Source organism: Dermacentor andersoni, chromosome 4 (genome assembly GCF_023375885.2).
Source record: "Dermacentor andersoni chromosome 4, qqDerAnde1_hic_scaffold, whole genome shotgun sequence".
Taxonomy (NCBI): Eukaryota; Metazoa; Arthropoda; class Arachnida; order Ixodida; family Ixodidae; genus Dermacentor; species Dermacentor andersoni.
The window spans coordinates 86,734,241-86,752,993 of NC_092817.1; the positions used below are offsets into that span (position 1 = coordinate 86,734,241).

The window sequence follows — 18,753 nt, forward strand, 5'->3', positions numbered from 1 at the left end:
AAGGTGAAGTTACTATCTTTGTACCATTTAGAAAAAAGAAAACAGGTCAGACGGCAGGATGTGACAGTGATCAACAATATGAATTTCCTCAAATATCGTCATGACATCGTCATATAGAAGGAATGAAGAATTCCAAATGGCGGGAAAGAGCGTCATTAATAAAAATTTTAAGAAGGAGTGACTCTAATAAAGATCCTTGGGGGACGCCGCTAGTTACTATGTATAAGAAGACGTTTGGCCATTGGCGTCAACATAACAACATGACGTGACTATACAGGACAGGCCTGCCATAATGTACCATCTTAGAACACGTACAAAATCAGTACCTATGACATGGACTAACTACGGGAAACAGAAGTCAACCTTTCAGGTACCATTTATCATCAACCAAACTTCACTAGATGTGGAATTCTCGACTTCAACAAAGGTGTATAAAAAGAATATCCAGCAATATTTGAATGAATATCCTATATAGTTCTACTCGTGTAGGAGTGTACGTGCTGTACTACAAGCTTTTAGTGACACAAGCATCGAGTGACACTATCGTTTCTTGCGCAGCACTTCCGGTTCACCTCCTGAGACGACCGAGGAGGAAATCCAAGATAAATCATAAAAATAAAACCACAGTAGTACAACACACAATGCATGAATTTAATTATAGCTGTGATAGAGCATAAGTTTAGTTACAACTTCTGTTACTGAAGGGCCTGGAATAATTATAATCAATTAGAAATCACTGAGGCCACCGGTGATGAAATTCAAAATAAATCAGAAAAAATAGAAAAAGATTGTACAGTACAATATTCACAGGTTTCATTACGAATGAATGAATGAATGAATGAATGAATGAATGAATGTTTATTTCATCTTGAGTACAACTTCAAAAAAGGTGCAGGGGCAAAAGGCGTGCAGTGCCTGACAGGGGCCCCTGTACCCGCAAAATACGCGTGTATGATACATTATTTAGTGGTAGTTGATTGGCTGTGAACGAACACACATAACGTTTCATATTTTCACACATTGTACACGAGCTTACACAGAAACTGAGAACAAGATCGACAACTTATTGGATTACAGTTTATTTAATAATATAGACGGTGAAATTATAAAATGTTCCCCTTTTCCCCCCGTCTTCCCCTTTCCTCTCCCTGCCCAGAAGCAGTAAAGTACAGGTTCTACATGTAAATTACCATAGTACACTAAAGTGCAGCATATGGCCATGAACATGTATGTATGCATGTAAAACAGAAAAAAGGAAGAAAAGCAGGTTATAATATATTTATGTTGCATTAATCACCCTCTCAAACTCTGTGTTAGTAACAATTCCTTCACATGTTTCTTTTAAGGCGTTTCTAGTCATATTGAAATCAATGTTATCTTCAAGCTTATGTAGGATTGTTAGTACTTGGCACCTGGTTGTTTGTTTACCATAATTGGTCCTTGTGTTTAGTGTCCGTTTTCTTTTTAGTGTCATATCGTAAGGAACTTCATTAATGTTTTCGTGTATATATAGTGCATTGTTATATATGTACTGTAGTAGTTTAAAATCATAAACGTTGTTAGCTTTAAGTATTCGGTATTTAAAAAATAATGGTAATGTGCTTAGTTCATAACATGGTCCCTGATAGTTTTCACAAATGCGCAATATCTTCTTTTGTAGAATAATGAGCCTGTTGTAGTTAATTTTTGTTGTGGTACCCCATACCAACATGCCGTACGATAATCTGGAGTAGAACAAGGAAGTATATAAGTTTTGTTTCAGCCAGATAGCTATTAAGTGTGCAATTTTGTACAAGCATCCAACAGATCAGGAGAGTTCGGTAGCTAAGTTATAGATATGATATCAGAGCATACGTTTAGTTACACGTTGAGTTACTGAAGTCTCTGGAATAATTATAATTAATTAGAAATCACTGATTACCACACACCAAAGCTCAGGATCGTAGACATTAGAGACCCGCCACGTGAGCACGACTGTGGTGAAATTCCTGGATACCCGGCAGTAGAAAGCGGAAGTAATGACGTCACTAATGACGCCATTCACATGAAGGTGGCATGATATTTACCCGCTAATTAATGGAACACAGTTACCTCCGAGTTCGGTTCGTACACTGCGTTCGGCTAAGGTTAACCTAAAGAACACCAACGCCGAGATGCGAATGCCACTAAGAGACACCTAAGTGAAAGATTAGGGTCACCTATCATTTTTGTTTCGTGGTATTTTCTACGTATAAATATTCAGTTATTGTATTGATGCATCCTCGTAATTCTTTTATATGTACTAACCAATGTATTTTCGATGATCTTATATGAAGTTCTGAATTTGATTTATACGCGTATTTTGTTGTTCTGTGTACGCTAAATGTGTGTGCTGCTGTCTGTCACAGGGAGCCAAGGCCCAGTCAGGCCTACCGCCTTTTGCCTTGGCTTTCCCATTGGTTTGAAAGAAATAAACATCAAATCAAATCAAACGTCGACCTAAACCTAAGTCCACAAGAGTTTTTTATTTCACCCCAGTATATATGCCGTGGTCGAGATAAAACCCGCAACATCCAACAATGTCATAACCGCAATGCCACCGCGGCGTAGTGCCGCCTAGACCCTATACTACACATTAATGCGGCTCCACTTCTGCACGCCCTGTGTAAGTTGTCCGCGTGACAAATTTCCATGGTGAATATATTTCAGAAGGAGCAGAAACGTACCGTACCATCCGTTTAACTAAAATTTATCACGTTTGCTCGCAACCGCTGTCGTGTCTATAGTAATGGCGTTTCCTTGCCATCTCACGTCATCTTTTCCCTATCCCCACCCCGCACTCCTTGTATGGGAACTGCGAGTGAAGGGTGGTAAGGCCTTATTCAATCGTTTCGCAACTGCATCAGTTTCGTCCTCCTCTCCCCCTCCTTTCTACCATTCTATCTTTCTTCCCTCTGGACTTACACGTCAGTAAAAAGGCACAGCAGCAACAGCAGCAGCTTACCAAAAAAAAAGTCGAAGAAAGAGGCAAAGAAGGCTTCGCTTTAAAACCTTAGACGTTGCACGAAGAAAAGAAATCGCGCGATAATTCAAGACATCTATTTTACATCCAGATTTAAATGCACAAAAAGCCCGAGCAGTTTTATAAATCTGAGGGAAAGTGGAAATATTCATAAATGAAAGAGAATGTATGGAGAGAGTTTATAAATACAGATCACAGATGCCAATACTGTGTCAAATATACTGCTATCATCATCAGCAGCACCAGCAACAGCAGCAGCAGCAGCGTATTTTATGTTCACTACAAGACGACGGCCTCTTTCTCCGATCTCCAATTACCCCTGTCCTGCGCCCACCCATTCCAACTCGCGCCTGCGAATTTCCTAAATTCATCGCTCTACCTAGTCCACTGCCGTCTTCGACTGCACTTCCCTTCTCTTGGCACTCATTCTGTAACCCTAATGGTCCAGCGTTTATTTAACCTGCGCATTACATGACCTGCCCAGATCCATTTTTTTCTCCTAATGTCAACTATCATTTCGGCTAGCCCCGTTTGCTCTCTGATCCAGACCGCTCTCTTTCTGTCTCTTAAGGTTACGCATAACATTCGCTCCATCGCTCTTTGCGCGCTCCTTAACTTGTTCTCAAGCTTTTTCGTAAGTCTCCAAGTTTCTGCCGTAAGCTCTCAGAATTGCGGAGGGTATGCCATCAGGGCTGCAGGATAAGAAAGGCTTCAAGCTCCTAAGGCTTTCACTGTTGAGGTTTTGATCAAACAACACAGCACTAGTTGTTGGAGCCGTCGCGTGCTGCTGATTGACACCAGCTTTTAAACCTATAGCTTTAGATAAGGATGACAAATGGACAGCAAAACAATCCACGACTGTTAAATCTTAAACTACTCTAGAGTCGAGCAGGCGAAAACACTGACGACAAATTTGTGGCGCCAAGTAAGTGACAAAACACAAAAGAGGGGCAGGAGGGGACACTAAATTAAACTCTGCCCAACATTATACTTTGCTGAAGCATATTTCTCCTCCAATGGGCCTTTTCTTCTACCCTCTTTCAATCAACCAAGCACCACCTCATTGCCTCTGCGGTATGCCTGCAAGATACATCGGGTGTGGTTCGAAGAAAGGGTTTGTGCCTCATGATCTCCTGTTGCTTTTTAGCCATGTGCATCCCTCGTTTGGCGATGTCAAACGTATCTGCAAGATCACGTAGCCTCTGGCGTCCTATCCTGTGGCTCTTGTGTTTCTTCTCACGTACTTAGCGCCGCGAATGTTTCGTTAAATCTATGCACTAACTTGCCCAGCATTACACTCTATCAAAACACTATCCACGTTTACTTGAGCACTTGGGGAAATACTTCCAAAATTTCGCCGGCTGGTCGAAGGCGTACCGTTCCAAGAATGCAATATAGGACTGGTGATCCCGCTTATAAAGGGGTTGCATAGAGTTCGAAGGAAGCGTATTTCTTATCTCCACTCACTAGGCACAAGACTTTCGATTTACGGCGCACCCGATTTTGATACGTACTTCAGGGCATCTATAAGCACAGATGAAAAGCAGTGGGAGTGTTTAGAACGTTTAGGACTGTACGGGGGAATGTTTTGGCGCATACTGATCAAAACAAGCTTTGTAAGTTGATCTACTTGGTAATCAACGTTAGTTTTGTCTGTGACCAGTGACCAATCGGTGGTGAAAAAGAAATGAAAATATTTGTAATAACAATAATTCAATCAATCATTTATTTACTTACCGTACACAGGAAGGACCATGAGGTCAGGGTGCTGGCGCATGCGTACACTGAAAAAAGACGGCAGGGGAATAATAATAATAATAATAATAATAATAAACCCCATGAAGGGACACCATTAACATTCATGTTATTATTTCATGTACTTCCCAAACCTTGTATTATTCTCTGCTGTATCCCACCCTCAGAAAACTCGCAGTAACGGCGTGGCATATTTACAAATATTAAATTGGCAGTGCAGCTCAAACTAGTTGGTGCACAATGAGAAAATAGAAACAAAGAATTGATAAAAGCGCTAAAGCTATTAGTGTTGAGAAACAAATGGTTTAAGCTTCTTATCGCGTATGATGTGTTGAAAGCACCTTGCCACTCATTCGTTTAGTGACAAGGTGACGAGGCTTAGTGCTTCTTACCCATAGATTAAGGCTCATCTTGCCTCTTTCGTACTAAAAATTTTAAACATAGTCCTTGCGGAAAAACGTTAGCACGAGTATCTTGTCAATAAATATGCATGCACTACTCACAGACTGCGAAATGTTAACACCGGATGTCGAACTAAGTAAAATTCGGTGTACGACGTGCTCTGTTGCTCTATACACTATCACGAAGTTCCTATTCACTGAAAACACGACCTGCTGTGTAGCGAACACGACAATAAAAGCGTGATAAATGCTCCTACGACAAGCTTCGCAATGTTCAACAAAAGCGACGTGGCTTATAAAGCGAATTGAGCACACCGCACTGCCTGTAGGCGCGATTTATCTATTGTAGAAACTCGGCCTTTAAACCTTCGCGTAATGCATCCACCGCTCAGAGAATGCTAAGACGTAGTCACGAGGACAACCATTACCGAGTCTTTGTGAGCTAAACTGACAAAGGAAAGCGCGAGGGACGTCGATTATCTTCAGACTTCACCTCGGGCTTCGTGCGCCGTTGGCGTAAGTCTCCGAGTAACGGCAGGTTGATGCCAGCGCAAAGAGACGGCTACGCCGTGTAATGGTGACGACCACGTCTCGCATCCGCATGAAGGTTGCTTTTATTTCTTTGCGCATTGCATCCCACCCATTCGAGCTATCGAGTTAACGACACTGCCTAACATCCGCAAGTGTCTTTGGGCGCCGCTTATCAAGCGTTCCATAACGGATAGACTGAGAGGCGGCTTTCCTCACCTATTGCTCAAAGCAAGATGACGAGGGTAGCGAGTTGTTTTGGAGTCGACCTAATGTGTGAAACGGTGCCAACGAACGGAAACAAAGGGGAAAATACGTCACATACACAATAATATAATAGCAGTTATACATTTGATGACGGTGACAGTTCTGTTAACACACCCTGTACAGTTATCCACCCTATGTAATGCCCAGAGTTTGTAACACCCGCAAATAATACCCGTTATTTGTGCCCTTCGTGCACACATAAATGAAGCTAAACGAACTATAGTCGGACATATGTCTCAAGTGCGGGCCATTTCATTCATACATGCTGAGGCGCCCAGACATGCAAACGTTTTTTGCAGCATATATATACTTTATATGCGCTAAAGGAGCAGTTTCATGCATGTTAATTGCGATAATGGCATAGTTGCTGGATAGCCGCTGAAAATGACTTCGCGTCCTTTCTGGATGAGGTGATGTATTGTCTCAATAACGCCAAACACCAGCATTTGATGCGAGCCGCCCCGCAAGGCCTACCGTAACCACCGCATTGTTCCCTTCATGCCTCTGAAATTTGCCTCTGAAACATTTATTTGACTGTTCGTTATTATTAAAATGCAGGGTGGCACGAATGTATATGCGAGTTCTGTTACTGTGTTACTGCCCTAGAGAGACAAGAACTTGCCAAAGCTTTCCAAAAACTGGACAATCGGCCGCTTTCTGTGCAGGTGCTGCTGGAACACCGCCCCCATCGCCTGTCGGCCCATAAAGCGGTGAAGGCACTTTTGTGTTTCTTAAGGACGACGGGTTTGTGCGACCATCTGTGACTATCAATGCAATTTCTGTAAAACTACACGCGTCAGCGAACTTGCCGCAATTTCCTTCTTTCCTTCCCTCCTCTCTCTCCCTGTGATCTTTGTTTTCCCCTTTCCCATTCCCCCGGTGTAGGGTAGCCAACCCGACGTTATTCTGGTTAACCTCCCTGCCTTCTACTTTTCTCTTTCCTCCATCTCCTCCTCCTGTTACTGTCAATGTTGTCAAATTAATGATTATGAACTTAACGGTCGTACCTTTGCTGGGATGATAACAGCGGCGGTAGATCAGTTCGTCAGGACCGAGCAATGAGTGCGTATGTGCATGTAGTCTCAGATGTTTTTATTTAAGTCGGTAAGCTGCTGCAGCGCTGGCGGTAAGAAAGTCGCTCTTTTCCGAGGTTGGAGTTTTACTTGAAGCTAAATGAGCTGTCATGGAGGAATCGAGTCTCGCAGCAGACGTGAAGCGGGGTGCACGGCAAGCTATGCAGTTATACAAATTTTACCACGACGAAACGTGGATTTACAACCAACAAACATGCCTGGAAATATTGAGCCAATGCACTTATTTTTCGGCGACGCAGCATGCGGGCGAAATTTGCGCCTTTGTTTGTTGCGTTGTGTTACCTGATAGCTCTTAGTTTGTATGAAATAGCTGATCGTTTTACATTCCTGGTTCATTCTATTACGTAATTTCTATAGTGCATGACTAGGTGTCGACACTTTCGAGCCCTCATGTCGCTAGACCGATATGACGTATGCACTGTAACAACATAGATAAGCACTTTTATTGAGAGAGTTCTTTTTATTTATAATGTTTTTGAAACAGAAGGATTGTACAGAGTACGCTTTAAATGAGGGTAGTCATAGCATAAAGTAAATTTCTGACTAGAGGTTAGGTTAGAAGAAGAATACAGAAGAAATATTGGAAACCCACAAGGGCAGCGTATGAAACCAATGTGTGAAACATCATCTTGATCCTAGACAAATCCTCCGACAGCAACTGCGCATTTCGCGAACGAGCGCAACGAACTGACGATCGCGGCGATCGCGGCTCAATCCAGCACGCCAAGGAAAAGTGGGAAGGCAGCGCGGGAGGCGAGGGGGCGGCTTCGCATCCGCCAACAAGTGCGTACTTTGCACGGCCGCGCGCGGTCGTGCGTGTCCTATATTGAAAGGGATCTGCAGACGGCTGATACCTTAGCGCGCGCTGTGTTCGCCACGTTGAAGGGATAGACCGCACAAAGGTACTTCGCTCGCTGATTTTGTGGCGCTTGCTCACCCCGGCATCCAGCATTTTGCAAGCGAGGGTTCGCGCTCATCGAGTGCGATTTGTTCATGTTTGCTTATGCGCGCTGACACCATGCTTCTTGATTCACTTAGTAAGCTAATCTTTGCAAGTTCATACAGCCAAGAAAACTAATATTCTTACTTCGTATAACTGCCTGCTAATTTGCTATCGCAATCGCTGCTTCGCCTTTCGAACAAAACTGCGACTTTTTTCTTAGCCATGTACCAATTAGGCCGCTTGAACAAATATTATGGAATATGTTTTTCTAGAATATGACGGTATGTGAGCAAGCGGAGTCTATGGGAAAGACCAACGAGAGAACACGTGAAGGAATTTTGCGCATTCAGTTCAGATGCAGCGCCACCGACAGTACAGTGGATAGAGAAAAGAGGCATGCATTTCCTTGGTAGCTTCATAGCGCTCTCAGGTGCGTCACATTTTCTCTGCCATGAAAACTTTCTTCACGGCACTGATTTCCACAGAGCATATTTGTAATATTGAGTGTACCTTTGCTTCGAGTCGACCTGTAACATTTCGGGCTCGCATTGTGGCCTACGGGCCTGCTGTTTAGCTCTACGCTAGAAAGGCTTGGGCCAAGATAACAAAATTATTCCAATCTGTTTTTATTCCAAAGCGGCCAATTAGACCTCCATGATAGGTCTGTTTCTGTTTTGGACACAATAATCCTTGTAAACACTCCCGCAAGGGCCTGAAAAGGGCCTTCAGTATGTTTAAATAAATGAATAAAATGATATAATGGCTGGGGCTCTGCCCATATGGGTGTGGCGCCCGCCCATTTGGGCTGGGCCAGAACCATTCTGACCTATAAGGAGGGCTAGTGACCGATTTCGAATAATAACAAATTGGAATAATTTTACTTTATAAGGCCCTTGGTCCCTGTTTAAATTACGCAACCAGGTCATTTATTTTGTTCTCAACTTCAAAGCTATCGGGCGAATCTCTATGTGTTGCCTTTGTGGCTTCGTTCTGTTATAAGGTTGGTGACATTTTTTTTTCAGTTTTTTTTTTGCTTTCCTGAACACTTCATCCAACTTGTGGATTTCCGCAGGTTTTGTTTGGCATATTGACTCGATAGATGTATTCCCATTTGTTCACCAGAGGAGGAAACGATACCAGAAGACGTTGCGCTCTCTATTGAAATGATCGCAGACGGTGGCGCGAAAAGCGCTTATTCGGAAGGCGATCGCATATCGAGTAGGCATATATGCTTGGAATTTGGAGCGAAATGTGTCCTTGCACCTCAATGAATGCGCGAGTGAGGCAGATAGGACAAATTACAGGTACCCGCCGTTTTCATTATGGCAGTTCCACAGGGCGGCAATACTTCTGCACTCGAGCAGATACGATCAGAGAAATGTCCGTCGACTCAACGGTAGCGCTACTCTGCACGACCCTAATGGATCGTCAGTCGCCGCACGAGTGTTGTAGTTTTCATGTCTGAAAACTTTGTCTTGTGAGATCGTATCGCATGCTTGACGGTTCGACAAAATATTCCGAAATTACTCGCCTGATCCAGGGCCAAGATAAATGTGTTTTGATGACGATAGACAGCACTTCGCCCTTAATGATTTCATGTAGCTTGTGGCTGGCGCTCGCTCTAGGGTGGACGTCGGTGAACGGGCACGATAGATAAACCTGCTTATTTCTGCTCCCACAGCTTTGTGAAGGGAAAGCGTAGCCGCTGGATATATTAGCGTTTCGTTCTGCAAACAAACTCTGGGAAAACAGCGGGTCACCGTGAATAATGAAACGTGTTATCGTTTCCCTTTTTATGGTCTATAGAAACTCATCCGATATTTTCAACAGGAGATACACGGAAGTATTTTGTCAAAACGCAAGTGTTGTCACTGTCGTCATCATGGTTGTTGTTGTCGTTGTTGTTGTTGTTACTGAGTGCGAAGCCCAGCGTTGCCCTTGCAACACATTTTCGTGCACATCATACTGGCGCAATGTTACAAGTTACCCTTCATATCTATGAAAGAATCCGATTGACCTACTCCAGTATTTTACACCGAATTTGTTAGTGTAACTGGGAGAAATAGATAATTCACTTAATTTATATTAAGAGGAAGCGAGGGCATGTTATGGATGACTCGCCAGATAATTTGATGTGTGGGATAAGAAGAAGCCAAATAAAAATTTTTAGACGCTCGTTTTCTGGGGCTTTTGAGGCGGTATACAAAGCGCTTACAGTTTCCCCGCCGCCCTGGGTGGACTATTGACGGCAGCAATTCTATATTTGGAGAAAATGTGGGCCGCTCATGTCCCTTCACTGGGTGCAGTGATATTGTCACTATCTTAATTGCTGAGCTACCGTAAGTATAATGCACACTATGCCCCGCGGAACGGTAACATGCTGTGAGGCTGCTCTGGCAGAGCAGTCCATTGCCTAGTTTTCTCCCTCGATACAAAAAGAAAAACAAATATTGTGGAGCTAAGCCCGCACTACCGTAAAGGTATAACGGGCATAGAAGGTCAATTTAAGATAAAAGAAAAGGGGTCGTCATTACTGACGATCTAAAAGAAATTTAGTAACATAAGCCAACTTATGTAAAGAAATGATCAGAGCTAAAGCCAATGATTCAAGACGAAGTGATGAGAGAATAAGTAGAACGGGACAGAACGGCAGCGCTGAGTCACTAGTTTCCAGCTCCTATAGATTAAATATTAAGGTAAGTTTCGGCAGTGGGTCGCATTCATCTTGATTCTGCGTTTCTTTATTTCGTTATGTCAGGATGAGGAGCAGCCGGCTCCATCTCAAGAAGAAGCGAACGGTGCTTGCTCTCAATTCCTTATTGTTCCGTGGACAGTCTACAACTGCACACGTATTATTATGACGTGAACAAGGTGCAACAGCAAGGCTCGCAGCCTTGTGTTCTCAAGGAAGATGGGATATGTCGATGATGCCACGTTGTGGATGCTAGATGCCGCGCACAACTGAGCCACAATGTGCGCGGTACGCGGGCAAGAAGAGAGATAGCGGTGCCCCCCCTACGCACGCGGCGCCGCATGCACACAGATTCATGGTTTTGAGATTGAATCTGTGCAGGTAATAGGGGAAGTGCCTATGCCCGGTGAGTAGGTGCCGAAGTAGCCGGTTTGGGGGAACCAACGAGGTATTGACTGCACACTACTCGCCCAATTGTACAGGCAGTTGCCCTTCCCCTCCCTCTGCCAGTGCTGAGGCCACTGGTTTTGGGCGATTGCAAAAAGAAAAAAAAAACGTGTTCGGATCGATTTTAGCGATAGAGCGCTAGATCGAAGAGCAAATGCAGTGCATGCAGACGAGGACGCCCCGTCGGCAAGCTCATTCCCCAGCACACCCCTACGTCCCGGTACATGAAATAAAAGGAGACGATCACCGTTCATTGCCAGGGAATGAAATGCTCGCTTTATCCGCCGGACGCGCTCATCCACGTCGCATAGCCACGACAAGGACAACAGCAACGAGAGGCAGTCAGCGTATAAATAGACTGAAGCCGTGCTGTGCATAGTAACAATGTGGCCAAGTGGCTCATTAAAAGCCCACATTTTAGTGCCATATGCACTCGAGATATTCATGACTTTGAATCTGCAGACATTGATGAGACGACCGAAGTGAGCAAATGCGACGAAATGCCTTACGGGCTATGCTCGTTTTTACAGATCATACTTTTATAGACAGCGTGTATAAGGAACTGTGCACCGCCTGTGCCGCCTTTCCGTACGCTCGTACTATATAGCTTACACCGCTTACGTGAGCCTAAAAGTGACTCGCCATACGCAAAAGTTTCATCACATGGCTACATGGGAAAGCTACAAAAACCCGGGGCAGACTATGTGCCTGCCTTCTCCAATACCGATGTCATGCTCTAGTTTCTGCATGGGGAAATAACTGAATGGGTCACGTTATAATGCGTCTTTCAGGTCTTGGTACAATAACGCCGTGACCGAAATTGTTTGGTTGCTTTGACAGGAGTCTCAGCTGTTATGTAGCTGACCCATGCCCATGATCATGTGACCCATGGTTTGGAGTGAACATTTCTTACATGGGTGTGGTAAAGTCACCTTTTAACATTACTTGAAACAGCACGTGCGCCATTGTTTGGGGAACGAATTCAAATCGATATCGTATGGTGCGGAAGCTCTTTTCGTTCCTTCGCATATCCCTAACACAGAGCGGTGGTTACTGCTCGTCCATTGCCGAAGTTGCAGAAGCGAGAACGAAACTCATTTGGGTGCATGCATGCGCAGGGACCACTCAATCACCGGAATGACTTTCCTGCCGCACTACTCTATACTATAATGAACGTTTAATGTATAACGCAACCGGCGACTGTTCACAGAGGCGCGTATGAATAATCACCTAACTTTGCATATATACAGACTACGATCACGTTCTCTCGGTCATAGCGACCATCTTCACGTACCGCTAATAGCGCTTTCGCAAGAGCTTACCTGGAAAAATGGTATGCGGCGATGTGCTGCTGGTGGCACTTGCCCTCATTATCCGGAACTACTATTCATTTTTTCTTTATCCTATATCTCCGCGAAGCCAAATTGTGCACAAGCGTACTATTATAACGGTGCAGTACGACGCTGGTGGTGCAGCAAATATGAAACATATCATCTGGAACCTGTGAAATATATAGTGTTAACATGACGTTTTTACCAACGTTGGGCCATAATGGCACACTTTTCCGACATAACACGTGCACACTTGGTTCAATGTCGTGAGGCGCTTTTACTGAGGGCCACACAAAGCAATGACAATCGTGAAAAACGCCAATTAAATTTAGACCACTGTCTAGAGAGAGCTATAAACTGAATCAATATATAACTTGGTGAAAATGAGTATGGGAATTTTATCGCTTGTGATTTGTATAAAAGTTATGTAAAACATTCCTTAGAAACCAAATAAAAGCGTTATAGTGCCCTTTAGAGCTCATGTTTTTCAACGTTTAGAAAGAAATTTCTGCCCTATCTGCCATGGTATATTCAGTGGAAGCGGCGGCCATGTTTATTACATGTGGCAGAACTTCAAAGTGTGTCATTTAATTACGAACTTAGCAAATTCTTACAGAACTCTTGTATTTTCCCCCATATTTACGTGTGGCATAAGAGGCTCGCGTTGCGCATCTCCGGCGTCGTCGGTGAAATAACCGAGACAACGTGTTTATTTTTGGTTGAAATAAGGGGAACGTTACGGATGTTGTGTAAGAGCAGTTCCAAGTGTAGGGGGCGAGTTGCCGCTGGCACAGAATTTATCCCGCCGCCCTGGGGAGAACGATACACGTCACCTAGAACTACCTGACTCCATAGGTAGAGGTGTTTGTGCTGTTTAATGATTGATCGCGTGATGCCAGCTTCGAAGTGTGGCGTCAGCTAATCATAGCGCGTTCGCCAGTTATAGCAGCTGGGAACAATGTTCTGCTTTGCAATACCTAAGTACGCAATATATGCTTCTGTGCTTTTCCTTCTTAAGTGGTGTTTGTCATAGACTGACCGCTTTTGCTTCTCATAATTTCAACATCACGAATAGTTAGCACTTGTTCTTGCAGTGCCAGCGTAAGCACTGTTTTCGTAAATGTGGGCTCGGGCTGAATTCACAGGTACTTGTTAGTGAGAAAGTTTTGACATCGGCCAAGCACATTCGCTGATATTACGTCCGACATTCACAACTGATATATCCATGATCAAATCACCTATGCCCTGCTGCACAGGTTATAAAAAAATTAGCGGCCGAATCCCCAAAAGGTTTAGTTCGCCTGCACTGTCTTCCATTGGCCAGTGGCTTCCACTTATTGCATCGAAATGATACATCAAGTATAAAACCAGTGCATTTACAGACTATCTACCTATAAAGTAAAGACAGCTGACCAAGACAAGCCGTGTACCAGGCTACACACTGAACTAGCATATATGGGCAGTGCGCAGACCGGCGCGCGCCCAGCCTGATCGTACTTGTCGTGCGATGTGCTGCTCGTAGCGGTGGGGCTGCAATCACTACATATTGAAAGCACGGACAACTTTATTTTGGCAGTGAAGAAAAAGCTGTAATGGAGGAAAATCGCGCTGAGGTGAGAGCGCTTCCAAGAACCCACATTTTCACCAGGGTTAGTTTAAGCTGGACAAGAGGAAACAAACATCTTATCTAAACAACAGCAAAAATAAACAAAATACACCCTTGAGAGTTAGATACGGGTTATTTTGCTGCTTTCCTCTTCCGCGTCTGGGCAAATGTGACACCGCCGCACAAGAAAAGCTGCGGCCGTGCAGTATATGCCTCAAGAAAACAAAAGCGCTGCCAAACGCTCCCGGACAACTCGGCGCAGTAACATGTGTGAGGAAGTGTATCGGATATATATATATATATATATATATATATATATATATATATATAATTTCTCCATTGAAATGCACTGGGCGTGGTACTAATATCGCTGAACAGAGCATTCACTCCCCCTCTTCATCTGACAGGCCACCTACATCCTTTCCCTCCGTTCCTACCCTTCCCCTCTTTTCTGCGTACGATGTAGCTGCACACAGGGAATGCAAAGAAGATCGCAACCGTGCTTTAGCACCCGAAACCATGAGTCCACTGATCAACTGAAAAAAAGAAACCGGTTGGCTCACAATCCCTTCAGATGACTAGGAAAGGCATTCCTGATCGTCATTCCCACTAGACATTCCCAGCATCACAGCGTCACTGAGCACGTGTTCGCGCAGATGTCCTACTCAAGAAATTGGTCAGCTTCCCGATTAACCCTTTAATTTGTGTACACCTCCAGCAAGCAATTGCGTGAAGTGATATCCATTGATATCATAAAACTTGTCGTAGCATATGAAGATTCGTTCTCATGATCGCCAGTTTGGTGGCAGCGCACGAGTGAGCAACAGCTGAAAATTCAGCAGAGACACTTGAAAGTGCTTATGTGTTGGTATGCAAAAACACTTCAATCGCTCAGGGGAAATGTTTTCGATTTATGTTTTCGACATGCGTTAATGTTCTTTTTGCTGAATCGGTGTGTCGATTTACGTCTACGTATTCCACAGACCGCCAACATTCGGACCATTTTGCTGCAGAACGATGATATTTTTTTTAGTGTTTCCTTGCTCAGCTTTCTCAGGCGTGCTTCCGCGGGCGGCCACGTTTCGCGGCCACCGCTGAAGTAGACGCTTCAGAGAGCATGCCAAGACACAGCACCGACGAAATCCGAAGGCAGCGACGTGACGTGTGCAATGACGTATACACACCGGGCACACCTCATTTTATACACTCATGATTTGACATCGAAAGTGCATGAAAGTAGACACAGTAGACACAGCACCGATAAAGTCCGAAGAGCAAATTACACATGGGAGGCAGTAACGGAAGCAATGACTGTATGTGTGCAATCACGCATGCACTAGGCACAACTTTAGCCAACCATAACCGTAAAGCCACCGTGGCGTCGCGGAAGCGTGCCAGTCTCGCCCCCCGGAGGCCAGGGTTCGACTTTAACCCAGACCACAATGTACCACATCTTTTCAATTTCATTAAGTTACTCTTTTTCACAAATTTGACGTCAATCGAAGCATTTTAGACGTGTTTTTACTCTTCGCGCCGTCGGCCGCTTTTGGTAGTACCTTTCGGTCACGCCACCGGCGACAACGCCGTATTTTCGCGTAATGGGGCATACGATGTTTTCGCATAAAAATTTTGCGCTTACGTTTCGAGAGTTCTACTGGCCGTGCGTCATTCTAGCATCGCTCGGTTGTCTACGAAAGTGTGACGGAAGCCAAGATTTCCTGTGCGATTGAGGATCACACGTGGCAATGTCACTGCTAGGAAACGACGAAGCTACGTCCACTACTCAGGAAATACGTCTGGGACCAAAACTGCAAAAACTACATGAAGACACGAGCTGAGCGGGCAAGGAGCGGGCGCAAGGTTGGTCGGCGTTCATCGGCAGTTCAGCGGCAGCGCACGACAGAGCAACATCTAAATATTCTGGGCTTACTTTTCCAGGTGAACAGTTTTTCTTTACTATGACACTACCTATTGCACCCAATGCCATACCCTTTGCACTGCTGCCGAGCCGCCTTAATGAATCTTGCACTTGCTTTGTGACAAGTGTTCTACTTTCTTGACTGTTGTTCCCGTGGCCATATTTAATGATCTGCGTGGCGTATCCAAGGCCTTTTATAATTTTAAACGTTAGATTAGAGCTGAGGGGGCCTGAAATAAACATTTAAGGAAACTACGCAGTGCAAGGAGCTAAAGGAAGTATTGGAGGAAAACCGAGAACTTCGTGCGCAGAATGTTAAGCTTAGTCAGAAGATAGAGGAGTTGGAGCAATGCCAACGCGCGAACAATGCCTAGGATAACGGCATTCCTCTTTATGAACTGGCGGTTTTCCGTAATCAAGCACATCGATGTAATCATTCAAGAGGAGGTAACTGAAGCAGATATCGACATCTGCCACGGCTTGCCCACTGCTCGGCACAATGAATGCAATATAATTGCCCAGTTCGTGCATAGAACAAATAGGAATCCCTTTATTAGCAAGTCAAGAAGTGCGAAAATGGACACCAAAGCACTGCGCTTCCGTCTTCATCACGGGTCCATGTACACAACCATTTGACTAGATATGGAAAGCAACTAAAGAATAAGAATGGGCTGGGGTGCGTTTGGGAGGCATTCTCAGATCATGAACAGCAGGTTGTCATTATCCCTTGTTGGAATCGCACCGCTGGCACGAGTTGTTGGGGTCTCGGTGCTGACGCCCGTTATTGCCAATGGGTCGCAAGCCCCAAGGGTAGCGTTGGCCTGGCGGCCTGGGGCACTGGAAGCATCCGAAGGTCCCGGCAAAGCATGAGAAGACTGGTAACAGAACAACTTGTTTATTCTAACATAGCAAAAGAGCGGCCGGTCAGGTCGACCGGAGTGGAGAGACGGGAGAGCACGTAACTCAACAGTACAAATCGGAGCCTCTCTCCTGGCGTCCGGGGGCAGCTGCTCTTATACTCTCGGCGTCGCGGTCCAAAAGGGAAGGTCACGGGAAGAAGGTCACGGGATGAAGGTCACGGGACGGCGGAGCATGAGCCCACGACGGCGCGCACGGTCGAGCCGAGAGACATGGCGAACCGAGTGCAGTGACGCATCGCCAACCCGCCCACACGACGGCGCGCACGGTTGAGCCGAGAGACCTGCTGAACCGAGTGTAGTGACGCATCGCCAACCTTCACTTGGGGAGCTCCGCTCCCCGGCTGCCGCGCTTTGACAAGCGTGGGCACACACACACACACGCACACACGAAGACACGTGGCACTGAAACACGCCTGGACACGCTTGGCGGGTAGGCGTTGCGGCGGCGTCGAACGGGCCAAAATGTCCGCCGCTTTGAACAAAGCCCCGGCGTCCGCTGCATCCGCGCCGGCATTACCGCGCGTTGTAGGCGAAACGTAACAGACCGCCCCGCCGGGGGAAGGAGATCCCGATGGTCAGGGGACTGCATCCGCTGTCCGGAGGGATGTCGCTCGATGATGCTCATAACCGAAGTCGGGCGTCCTTTGGCGTTTCTTGAGCGCAGCGCACAGAGAAGGCCTCGTTCTCACGTTCAGGTGCACACAGGACACTGCAAAGTGACTTCGGGAGAGTTGACATTTTTGTTCTCGTTTCCGGCAAGCGTTAGAACTACGCCGAAAGTCAACCGCTCAGTCAGCAAGCACGGCACAACCCTCACTAAGCCCTGCCAGGCTCTTTCCCCTTTTATGCTGCTGCCTAGTTCCTTACAGTAGTTTGGCAGCACTCAGAACGCGTCCACAAATCGGAAAAATTGCACTAAAAAGCACATCATCACTTTGAAACACTACACAAAAGCAATAGGTTAAAAATCCTGCCTCAGGAAGAAAAACATCAGTAACAAGCAATTTTGAGGCTGATTCCCACGTTAGGGGCTTCGACTTAAGCCATCGGCGTTACCGTTGAGACTCCCCTTTTTGTAACGCACCTCAAAGGAATATTGTTGCAAAGCGAGGCTCCAGCGCAGGAGGCGGCCATTTTTGGGAGAGATGGTCTGCAGCCATTGGAGAGGGCAGTGATCCGTCTCAATGATAAACCTCGAGCCAGCTAGGTAACATGACAATTTCTGAACGGCCCACACGATACACGCACACTCTTTCTCGGTGGCGCTATACGCCTGCTCACGATTCGTCAGCTTACGACTAGCATACAGGACGGGGTGTTCTACTTCTCCATTTTCCCGTTGGCACAGTACAACGCCCATGCCTCGCTCACTAGCATCACACTGAACAACGAACCCTTTTGTGTAGTCGGGCGATCGTAGCACAGGCTGGCTTGTTAGGGCGCTCTTTAGGGCGCTAAAAGCTCTTTCCTTTGTCTCATCCCAGACGACTGTTTGCGGCTCTGTCTTTCTTAGAGCATCCGTCAAGGGAGCCGCGATATCAGAGTACCTGGGGATGTACCTCTGATAGTAGCCAGCGACACCTAAGAACGACCGAATATCGGTCTTCGTACGCGGTTGCGGGAAGTCTCGCACAGCGGCCACCTTTATTTCAGAGGGGCGGCGTCGACCCCGACCAATCACGTGTCCGAGGTAGACAACCTCGGCCTGTGCTAACTGGCACTTGGGAGCCTTGACTGTCAAGCCCGCATCGCGCAGGCGGGTTAGCACTGCCCGCAAGTGCGCCATATGCTCAGGCCAGGATGCGGAGAATATCGCTACGTCGTCTAGATACGGTAAAGCGAATTCTTGC

General features: G+C 45.7%; 1 long non-coding RNA gene across 1 annotated transcript in view; it reads right to left on the reverse strand.

The window, feature by feature from the left end:
• Window positions 1-18,753, reverse strand: part of LOC129386261 (uncharacterized) — a 153,174-nt gene that overhangs the window by 27,154 nt on the left and 107,267 nt on the right. Inside the window, exon 2 of the long non-coding RNA XR_011893616.1 lies at window positions 4,739-4,785. This is a non-coding gene — a long non-coding RNA (uncharacterized lncRNA). The remainder of the gene's footprint in view (window positions 1-4,738; window positions 4,786-18,753) is intronic.